We start from the raw sequence: 10283 nt of genomic DNA, 5'->3' as shown, positions 1-10283 counted from the left end.
AAGAACCTTCTTCAGCATGGGGGAGATTATAAAGAACTTAAGGGTAGGGGAGATTGCAAAAGTACATTGATCAGTTAGGGTGGGGCAGAAACAAATCACAATGGTGGAATGTCATCAGTTAAGGTTATTTTCACTTCTTTTGTCAATCTTCAGTTGCTTCAGGCCATCTGGATGTATCCGTGCAGGTCACTGGGCATATGATGGCTTAGCTTGGACTCAGAGGCCTGGCATTCCTGTCTTCTTATATTAATAAGAAAAATGAAACAAAATAGTGGTAAAGGGTTGGGGTGGTGAAAATTTTGGGGGGTGGTAAGGAGAGATAATGGGTGATATTTCTCAGGGCTGCTTCAAGCGGGATTAGGGGCGATGTGGGAACCTAGAGTGGGAGAGATTAAGCTGAAGGAAGATTTTGGGGTAAGGGGTGATATCATGGGGTTGTTCGAAGGAGCATTCGTCATACAGAATTTTTGGTGATGGCCTGGATGTGGTTTTGTATTGTGTCCGGAATTGGTGGTTCTTGGTCTCTCACTGACTTCAAGAATGAAGCCGCAGACCCCTTGTGGTGAGTGTTACAGTTCTTAAAGATGGTGTGTCTGGAGTTTGTTCCTTCTGATGTTCGGACATGTTTGGAGTTTCTTCCTTCTGGTGGGTTTCTGGTCTTGCTGGCTTCAGGAGTGAAACTGCAGACCTTCGTGGTAAGCATTACAGCTCTTCAGGCGGCGCATCTGGTGATGTTTGTTCCTCTTGTCAGGAGTTGTTCATTCCTTCTGGTGGGTTCGTGGTCTCGCTGGCCTCAGGAGTGAAGCTGCAGACCTTTGCAGTGAGTGTTACAGCTCATAAAGGCAGCGTGGACCCAAAGAATGAGCAGCAGCCAGATTGATTGCAAAGAGCAAAAGAACAAAGCTTCCACAGTGTGGAAGAGGACAGCTGGCTGTCTCAAGGAGCCTGCTTTTATTCCCTTATCTGAACCCACCCACATCCTACTGATTGGTCCATTTTACAGAGGGCTGATTGGTCTATTTTACAGAGAGCTGATTGGTCCATTTTACAGAGAGCTGATTGGTCCGTTTGGACAGAGTGCTGATTGGTGCGTTTACAATCCTTTAGCTAGACACAGAGTGGTAGACAGAAAAGTTCTCCAAGTCCCCACTAGGTTAGCTAGATACAGAGTACCCATTAGTGTATTTACAAACCTTGAGCTAGACACAGAGTACTGATTGGTGTATTTACAAACCCTAAGTTAGATACAGAGTGCTGATTGGTGCGTTTACCATCACTTAGCTAGACATAAAGGTTCTCCAAGTCCCCACTGGACTCAGGAGCCCAGCTGGCATCACCTAGTGGATCCCAGGCCAGGTCCGCCGGCGGAGCTGCCCACCAGTCCCTTGCCGTGCCTGCACTCCTCAGCCTTTGGGCGGTGGATGGGACCGGGCGCCATGGAGCAGGGGCATGCCAATCGGTGAGGCTCTGGCTGTGTGGGAGCCCGCAGCAGAGGTGGGAAGGCTCGGGCGTGGTGGGCTGCAGGTCCTGAACCCTGCCCTGCAGGGAGGCAGCTGAGGCCCGGTGAGAAGTGCCAACAGGCCGGCACTGCTGGGGGACCTAGTACACTCTCTGCAGCTGCTGGCCCAGGTGCTAAGCCCCTCACTGCCCGGGGCCAGTGGCACCAGCCAGCGCTCCAAGTGCAGGGCCCACAGAGCCCACGCCCACCTGGAACTTGTGCTGGCCCGTGAGCACTGTGCACAGCCCCAGTTCCAGAGGGAGCTGGCTCTGGCCTCAACCAGCCCAGAGAGAGGCTCCCAGAGTGCTGTGGCAGGCTGAAGGACTCCCCAAACACTGGCAGAGTGGACGCTGAGGCCAAGGAGGCACCGAAAGCGAGGGCTGCTAGCATGTTGTCACCTCTCAGTATGAACTGAGAAACTAAACGAAAGACACAAGATCCGAATAAGAGAAGGGGAAAAAAAAAATAGGTATTAAAGGACTAAGAATTGGGAGTACCCAGGACATCCAATTAGAGAGTGTCCAAGGGGGTTCAACATTATTGTTTGCTTGGTTGGAGCTTTTTTTGGGCTCCATCCTTGAGTTTTTTTATGTTGTCATATAACAGGTCAGACTGATTTAGGTAAAAACAACACTCTGTATTTAAAAACATACAGAGTCCTCTTTTTTTAGCAGTAAGTTGAGGCCTTGATGATTTTGGAGGAAAGAGAAATGGAAAGCTAGCAATTGTTTGTTAAAGAAGGATTAGGAACGGCTAGGAGAGAGTGACTGAGACTGATAGTGTGGTGGAGATGGCTGGGGAGAGGTAGAGGGTGGCATAAGAACGGGAACGAGAATAAGAGTAAGTATAAAAGTAAAGAATAGAACTTCATCAGGGTGAAAGTATTGGAGGGTACCTTGCACTGAAGATCTTCTACCCACTTTAAGAGAGACTTAAAGGTGGTGATTTAAGGTAAAAACAGGAGCCACTAAATACCAGGAGCCTGAGGAACTGCTTGGGTGATTTGACTAATAAAGGCTGGTCCGTTATTGGACTGTATAGAGGTGGGAAGGCTAAACCAAGGAATTATGTCTGACAAAAAGGGAAGAAATGACTGTGGTGGCCTTTTCAGACCACCCTTCTCAGATGGCCTCTACCCATCCAGTGAAAGTGTCTACCCAGACCAAAAAGTATTTTAGTTTCCTGACTCGAGGCATGTGAGTAAAGTCAATTTGCCAGTCCTGGGCAGGGGCAAATCCCTGAGCTTGATGTGTAAGGAAGGGAGGGGGCCTGAATAATCCCTAAGGAGTAGTAGAATAGCAGATGGAACACTGAGAAGTGATTTCCTTGAGGATAGATTTCCATGATGGAAAAGAAATGAGAGGCTCTAAGAGGCAGGTTAATGGCTTGTAAACTACATGGAAGAGGTTATGAAATGATGATAGAATAGAATGGGCCTGTGAGGCTGGAAGGAGATATTTTCCTTGGTCCAAGAACCATTTGCCTTGTGTGGGAAGAGATTGATAGGCGGACGTTTCAGTGGGGGAGTAGGTGGGAGTGACCAGATGAGAAGGAGAAGAACTGCCGTGAGGGATAGAAGTTGGAATGCTAGCTGCTTTTTTAGCTATCTTATCAGCATAAGCGTTGCCCTGAGCGATGGGATCTGATGCCTTTTGATGGCCCTTGCAGTGTGTTACTCCAGCTTCCTTTGGAAGTAAAGTGGACTGGAGAAGAGTTTTGATTAAAGAGGAATTCATGACAGAGGACCCTTGCATAGTGAGGAAACCTTTCAGCCCATAAAACAGCATGGTGGTGCAGGATATGGGGTCAGTATAAATATTGACACGTAGTCCTTTTACAAGAATGGGGGCCCGAATTAAGCCAATGAGTTTGGCTTGCTGAGAGGTAGTGGAGGGGGGCAGAGCAGTAACTTCAATGATTGATGTGGAAAATACTATAGCATAGCCTGCCTTTGCTGGTGTGTGGCGATTAAGCTGGTGGAACTGCCATCAATAAACCAAGTGTGATCAGGGTGAGGAACAGGAAAGTAGGAAATATGGGGAAATGGGGTGAATGTCAGGTGTATCATAGAGATATAGTCATGGGGGTCAGGTGTGGTATCAGGAACAATGTGGGAGGCTGGATTGAAGTCCAGGCCAGGAACAATGGTAATTGTGGGAGACTCCACAAAGAGAATAACTGAAGGAGCTGGGGAGCAGAAAGTATATGTGTCAGGTATGAGGAAGAAAATAGATTTTGGAAGTTATGAGAGCTGTAGAGAGTGAGTTGAGCATAGTTTGTGATTTTGAGGGGCTCTAAAAGTATTAAGGCAGCAGCAGCCACCACACGCAGACATGAGGGCTAGGCTAAAACAGTAAGGTCAAGTTGTTTGGACAGAAAGGCTACAGGGCACGGTCCTGGCTCTTGTATAAGAACTCCAACTGCACAGCCCTGCACTTTGGCTGTGTGTAATGAAAACTGTTGGGATGAGTTAGGGAGAGCTAGTGTGGGGGCAGCTTCTAGGGCTGTTTTTAAGGGACAGAAAGGAGTGGTGAAAAGATTTAGGATCTGTGGGGTCAGCTAGGTTTACTTTTGTGAGTTTATATAATGGTTTAGTTAGGATGGTAAAACTAGGTATCCAAAGGCGGAAGTACCTAGCCATGCCTAGGAAGGAAAGGAGTTGTTGTTCTGTAGAAGGGATTGGGGTTTGGGAGATTAGCCAGACACAATCAGGAGGGAGAGCATGTGAGTTTTCATGAGAATTATGCTGAGATAGGTAACAGATGAGGAAGAAATTTGGGCTTGACTGAAGTAATGGGGGCTGTCCGTGAGGCCTTGCGGCAGTACAGCCTGGGTAATTTGCTGAGCCTGGTGGGTATCAGGGTCAGTCCAAGTGAAAGCGAAGAGAGGCTGGGATAAGGATGTAAAGGAATAGTGAAGAAAGTGTTTGGGTGAGGGAGAAGTGACAAAATGGAGGAAGGTGAACAAGGTGGCACAGTCCCGATTGCTTCCGGGTTCTTCATCACCAACTTTCCCGTGCCCGGGAAAGTGCAGGACAACTGAGCATGTGCCAGGTGACGTCAATCCGAAGAGATTGAAACTTACCCGGCCACGCCTACAGAGACACCCCTATCACGCCCTTATCCCACCCACTGCCCTCCCCCTTCTAGTACCAATGCTTAAAAGTCTGCCACTGGCAGGAGCTGGTGTGACTTCCTCGGCCCCCGCATTTGTGGACCGGAGAACCTCACCCGAGAGCGCCGGCACAACTTCCCTGGTCCTTTCTCGCAGACCAGTGAACCTCGCCCGAGAGTGCGTGCGTATTTGCAAATAAAAGGGCTGCCACTTTCTTTGCTCATTTTGGCCTTTATTGATATTTAGTCTTTGTGTCTATTAATAGTAGTAATAGAGAAACAAAACAGTTGGTGCCGAAACCAGACCCGGGAGGAGACCCTTCCTCACCATCCCCTAGGGGTCTGAGGAAACTCCTCCCCAGCGAACTGGCTCCCAACCCAACCAGCCACCAACACCAAACAAGTGTTCCAGCTTTCCACTGGTGCCACTCTGAGAATTTCTTCTTCGGTGAGTACTCCCCTTTGTTAACCATCTCCGTCCGTTTCTGTGTCCTTGGCCTAGAGTCGTATGTACGCCCAAGGACGTAGCCACCCTGTGGCACAGTGAGGTCTTCAACCTGGAGACATCCATCTTGAAGTTCCTCAATTCTCCGTTAGTGGCTCCAGGAGCCCCCGGTCTCTAGCAGCAGCAAAGGACGCTTTGCCACTGCGTGAGGTCGGTTTCCATTTCTGGTGGTTAAACAATGGGAACCTCACAATCGAAAATCCCTAGGAACACCCCCTTAGGGTGTCTCCTCCGAAACTTAGAAGGCTTCAGCTAATTTTCCTCTCCATTGTGGCATGGCCACAGTATAAATTAGACAACCAATCTCAATGGCCACCAGACGGCACACTTGACTATAACATTATATTAGATCTCTCTAATTTCTGCCAAAGGCTTGGAAAGTGGTCAGAGATTATCTATGTCCAAGGCTTTTAGGACTTGCGCTTTCGCCCAGACCTGTGCGCCCAGTGTTCAATGGCCCAGGTCTTGTTAGCTAAAACCCAGCCCTCGGCCCCTACACCACAAGCGGAGGAAGATTCTACTTCCATCTCAGATGGGGCCGACGGCGGGGCACCTCCCTCCCGACCTACCAACCCCCCTCCCTATGGTCCTCCTACCACCCCTCCCTCAGCCACTCCTCTTACCTCCCATTTCTGCCCACACTCGCTCCAAGACTGCGAGAGCGGCCCCCACTAGTCAGCCCTCTACCAGTCAGCCTGCCCCAACCCCCTCTACGGGTCAGCCTGCCCCAACCCCCTCTACCAGTCAGCCTGCCTCAACCCCCTCTACCGGTCAGCTGGTCTCAACCTACCCGACTAGTCAGTCTGTTCCAACCTCCCCTGCTAGTTTGTTGGCCCCCCTCTGAGAAGTTGCTGGAGCTGAGGGCGTGGTTAGAGTCCATGTCTCCTTTTCCCTGGCTGACCTTTCCAAAATTGAAGAATGACTAGGTGACTTCTCAGCCAACCCCACCCAATATTCCAAAGAGTTTCGATACCTAGGCCAGGCATATGACCTTACCTGGCATGACTTACATGTCATTCTTACTTCCACTCTTAACCCAGAGGAAAGAGAGTGCATTCTTCCAGCCTCCAGGCAGCATGCAGACCAGTTACACTTAACTGACCCAGCCAGCCCAGTAGGCGAACAAGCTGTCCCATCTACAGATCCTGAATGTGACTACCAACCTCAACAACCCGGGCGTCGCAAAAGAGACCTTATGATACAATGCCTCTTAGCTGGCATGCAGGCAGCCTCTAACAAAATAGTAAATTTTAATAAGTTATAGGAGGTTATTCAATACTCAGAGGAAAATCCTGTCTCCTTTTTAAATCGCCTTACAGAGGCACTTGTCCAATTTATCCGACTGGATCCTACCTCTCCGGCAGGAGCTACTGTCCTTGCCAGTTATTTTATTTCCCAGTTGGCCCCCGACATCTGAAAAAAAAAAATTAAGAAAGGTAGAGGATGGACCTCAAACCCCCATTCAGGACTTAGTCACTTTCAAAGTTTTTAACTCTAGAGAGGAAACAGCTGAGGCTCTTTGACAAGCCAGAGTAGAATAGAAGGCCACCCTTCAGGCACAAGCTTTAGTGGCTGCCCTCCAACCCGTGTTGCCCACTTTGCCGGCAGGGAAAACCAAAGATAAGTCTCTTAAGGAATCCTGCTATAAATGCGGAGACCCAGGACACTGGGCAAACCAGTGTCCCCAGGCCAAGCTGGCCACTCCATCTGGTCCATGCTTTAAGTGTGGCACAACTGGGCATTGGGCAAAAAGGTGTCCAAATCCTCGCCTGCCTACCACGCCATGCCCAACCTGCCAACAGGAAGGACACTGGAAGTCTGATTGCCCCACCAGCAGGGCAGGCATTGCGGCTCAGCGTGGTGCCTCTCCTCAAGGGTCGGAAGGCTCCTTCCAGCTCCTACACCTGGACGACGACTGACGGTGCCCACACTCAGAGACCCCGGTCACCCTCGCCGACCCTAGGGTAACTCTACAGGTAGATGGGTAAGCCAATTTCTTTTCTCGTCAATACAGAGGCTACCTATTCTGTTTTACAATTATATTCTGTTTTGCCAACCTATGGAGGTCCTAGCCAGCCATCCACTATCTCAGTAGTTGGGGTAGACGGTAAACTGTCTAACCCTCGCCAGACCCCAATGTTAAATTACTGCCTGGACTATGCATGCTTTGCCCACTCTTTCCTCATCATGCCCTCTTGTCCCACCCCCATCTTGGGACGAGACATCTTAACCTAACTCAAAACATCTATTCCCCTTCCCTTTCTCCAGGTGACCAGCTTCTACTCAAGGATCAACACCCTCCTCAAACTTTCCCACTTCCTCACTAGTCTTCATCTTAACTTAACTGATTTTTCCCTTATAGACCCCATAGACACCCTCCTGCCTGACCCATCCCCCAACCGGTGGATTTCCTGACTTTTTACTCTCATAAAAGACCTAGCTTGGCAGGGTGCCCTTTGTAATTTCAGCAATGTTGAACTTACTCTCCACACGCTTGCCACCATTATTATGGTTCACTCTAATCCCCCTAGTTACCCCTACTAATCCTAACTTTGTATGGAGATTCTCTATAACTGAAACCTGGTCTACAGACAACCAGATACACTCAGTCATGCAGGGCACTGCAGATTGTGCCCCCCCCCCCCCAGGGTTGTCACTCTGCCCTCTCCCTAAATAAAATGTGGACTCATTAGGCCAGGATGAAGGACAGATACGGGGAAGGAGAGGCTGTAACCAGAAGGCAGTAGAAAGCCCAGACCTCCCCAAGGGCCCCTGCTGCACTCAGTCCCTGTTGAGTCAGAGATAGGGAGAAGCCAGGAGGTAGGGGAGTTGGTGAGGGGAGCAGCCTTGGTGAGCGGGAGGTGGAGAGACAGAGACAGAGATGAAGAGATAGAGATGGAGAAAGAAAGAGATGGAGAGAGACAGAGATGGAGGGAGACAGAGGTGGAGAGAGACAGAGACAGAGATGAGGAGAGACAGAAATGAAGAGAGACAGAGTAAGACAGAGATGGAGAGAGATAGATGAAGAGATACAGAGATAGACAGAGACAGAGATGGGGGGAGACAGATGAAGAGAGACAGAGTGAGACAGAGATTCCTTTTTGCTACTCTACTCTAAACTCTTCATGGTGTAATTGCACTCAAGTTCCCAGCAAGATCCAGGTGGCCCCCGTTGGAGGCTACTTTTAGTGTAACCAAACTCTATCTAAAACTCTTAACCATATCCCCATCACCCAATCCCTTTGCATTCTGGTATCTTTAGTGCCTAGCTTAACCCTATATAGCGAAGAAAAATTGTCCGAACTAGCTTCCCAGCTCAGCCCCAGCAATAACATCCAAAAGCGGGCCATTTTTCTTCCCTTAATTATCGGGGTTTCCCTAGCATCGTCCCTAGTAGCCTCAGGACTTGGAACAGGGGCCCTCACCCACTCGATTCAATCCACACAGACCCTCTCCACTCAGGTCCAGGCAGCCATAGAGGCTTCAGCTGAAAGCTTAGCCTCTTTACAACGTCAAATCACCTCAGTGGCCCAGGTAGCAGCACAAAATAGACGGGCATTAGATCTTCTTACTGCTGAAAAAGGAGGGACATGCCTCTTCCTAGGAGAGGAGTGTTGCTACTACGTAAATGAATGAGGCCTGGTTGACACCAATGTCCAAACTTTTAACAAGATCAAAAAAGAACTTCAACAATTTAACGCCCCCTTCACCCCCGGACCACCGGTATGGCTGCTGCCCGTAGTACAGCAGATGCTCCCATTCCTAATTCCCATACTAATCCTCTGCCTTGCCTGATGTTTTGCTCCCATTTTAATAAAATTTCTCTGAGCCAGGGTCCAAGAAATCACCCGTGTCGCCTTCAACCAGATGCTCCTACATCCCTACGTCCAGATACCAACCACAGACCCTAACTACGCCCCTTAACAGCAGGAAGCAGCCAGACAGACAATGACGCCCCCAATCACTATAATCAATAAAAGGTTGGACTGTCTGGACGGGGGGAGAGGACAAAGACGACTAAGATGGCACATTTCCGGGTTCTTCATCACCAACTTACCCGCGCACAGGAAAATGCAGCCCACGCCCAGGAAAAATACAGACCAACTGCGCAGGCGCAACATGGTGTCCGATCGAGGAAACCAAAACTTATCTGGCCACACCTATGGAACGCCCCCGACACATCCGTGTCCCACCTATTGCCCTCCCACTCCCAAGCCTTAGACAGAAGCCGCTCCCGGCAGGCGCGGCATGAACTTCCTCAGCCCCTCCTCATATGCGGACCTAGGAACCTCACCCGAGAACGCCGGAGCGACTTCCTCGGCCTCCACCGCCGGAGACTGGTGAACCTCGCCCTTTCTTCCTTCACATTGGCTAGCTAATAAAGTTTCTTTTTACCTTGCCTACTTGCCTTTTCTCTGGCGCCTGCTCTGGTGGTTGAATAAAACAAATCAGAAAGCATGTTTGAGATCCGGAACAAAATAATGGGTTGTGGAGGGGTTGTGGAGGGAAGTATTGAGGATAGCAGAGTATATGGCTTTGGCACCACGGGGCGGATAGGCAAAACAATTTGGTTGATAAGGTGAAGATCCTGAACTAACCTGTAAGGCTTGTCCGGTTTTTGGACAGGTAAAATGGGGGAATTGTAAGGAGAGTGTATAGGCTTTAAAAGGCCATGCTGTAACAGGCAAGTGATAACAGGCTTTAATCCTTTTAAAGCATGCTTTGGGATGGGATATTGGCATTGAGCAGGGTAATGTGATTAGGTTTTAATGGGATGGTAAGGGGTGCATCATTTGTCACCAAGGAGGAAGTGGAGGTATCCTATACTTGTGAATTAAGGTGGGGAGATACAAGAAGAGGATTGCGAATGAGGCTTTGAAGTGGGGGACAAGGTGGCAATGAGGTGTGGCTGTAGCCCAGGAATAGTCAGGGAAGCAGATAATTTAGATAAAATGTCTTGACCTAATAAGAGAGCTGGGCAGGTGGAGATAACTAAAAAGGAGTGCTTAAGAGAGTGTTGTCTAAGTTGGCACCAGAGTTGGGGAGTTTTAAGAGGTTTAGCAGCCTGGCCATCATCATCCACAATAGTTATGGAGGTAAGGGAAGCAGGCCCTTGAAAAGAAGGTAATGTGGAGTAGCCTCTGTATTGATTAAGAAGGGGTCGGAC

This window comes from Chlorocebus sabaeus, chromosome 16 (genome assembly GCF_047675955.1).
Source record: "Chlorocebus sabaeus isolate Y175 chromosome 16, mChlSab1.0.hap1, whole genome shotgun sequence".
NCBI classification, from domain to species: domain Eukaryota; kingdom Metazoa; phylum Chordata; class Mammalia; order Primates; family Cercopithecidae; genus Chlorocebus; species Chlorocebus sabaeus.
The sequence above is the reverse complement of the archived record's forward strand: the minus strand, read 5'-3'. Positions refer to the sequence as shown.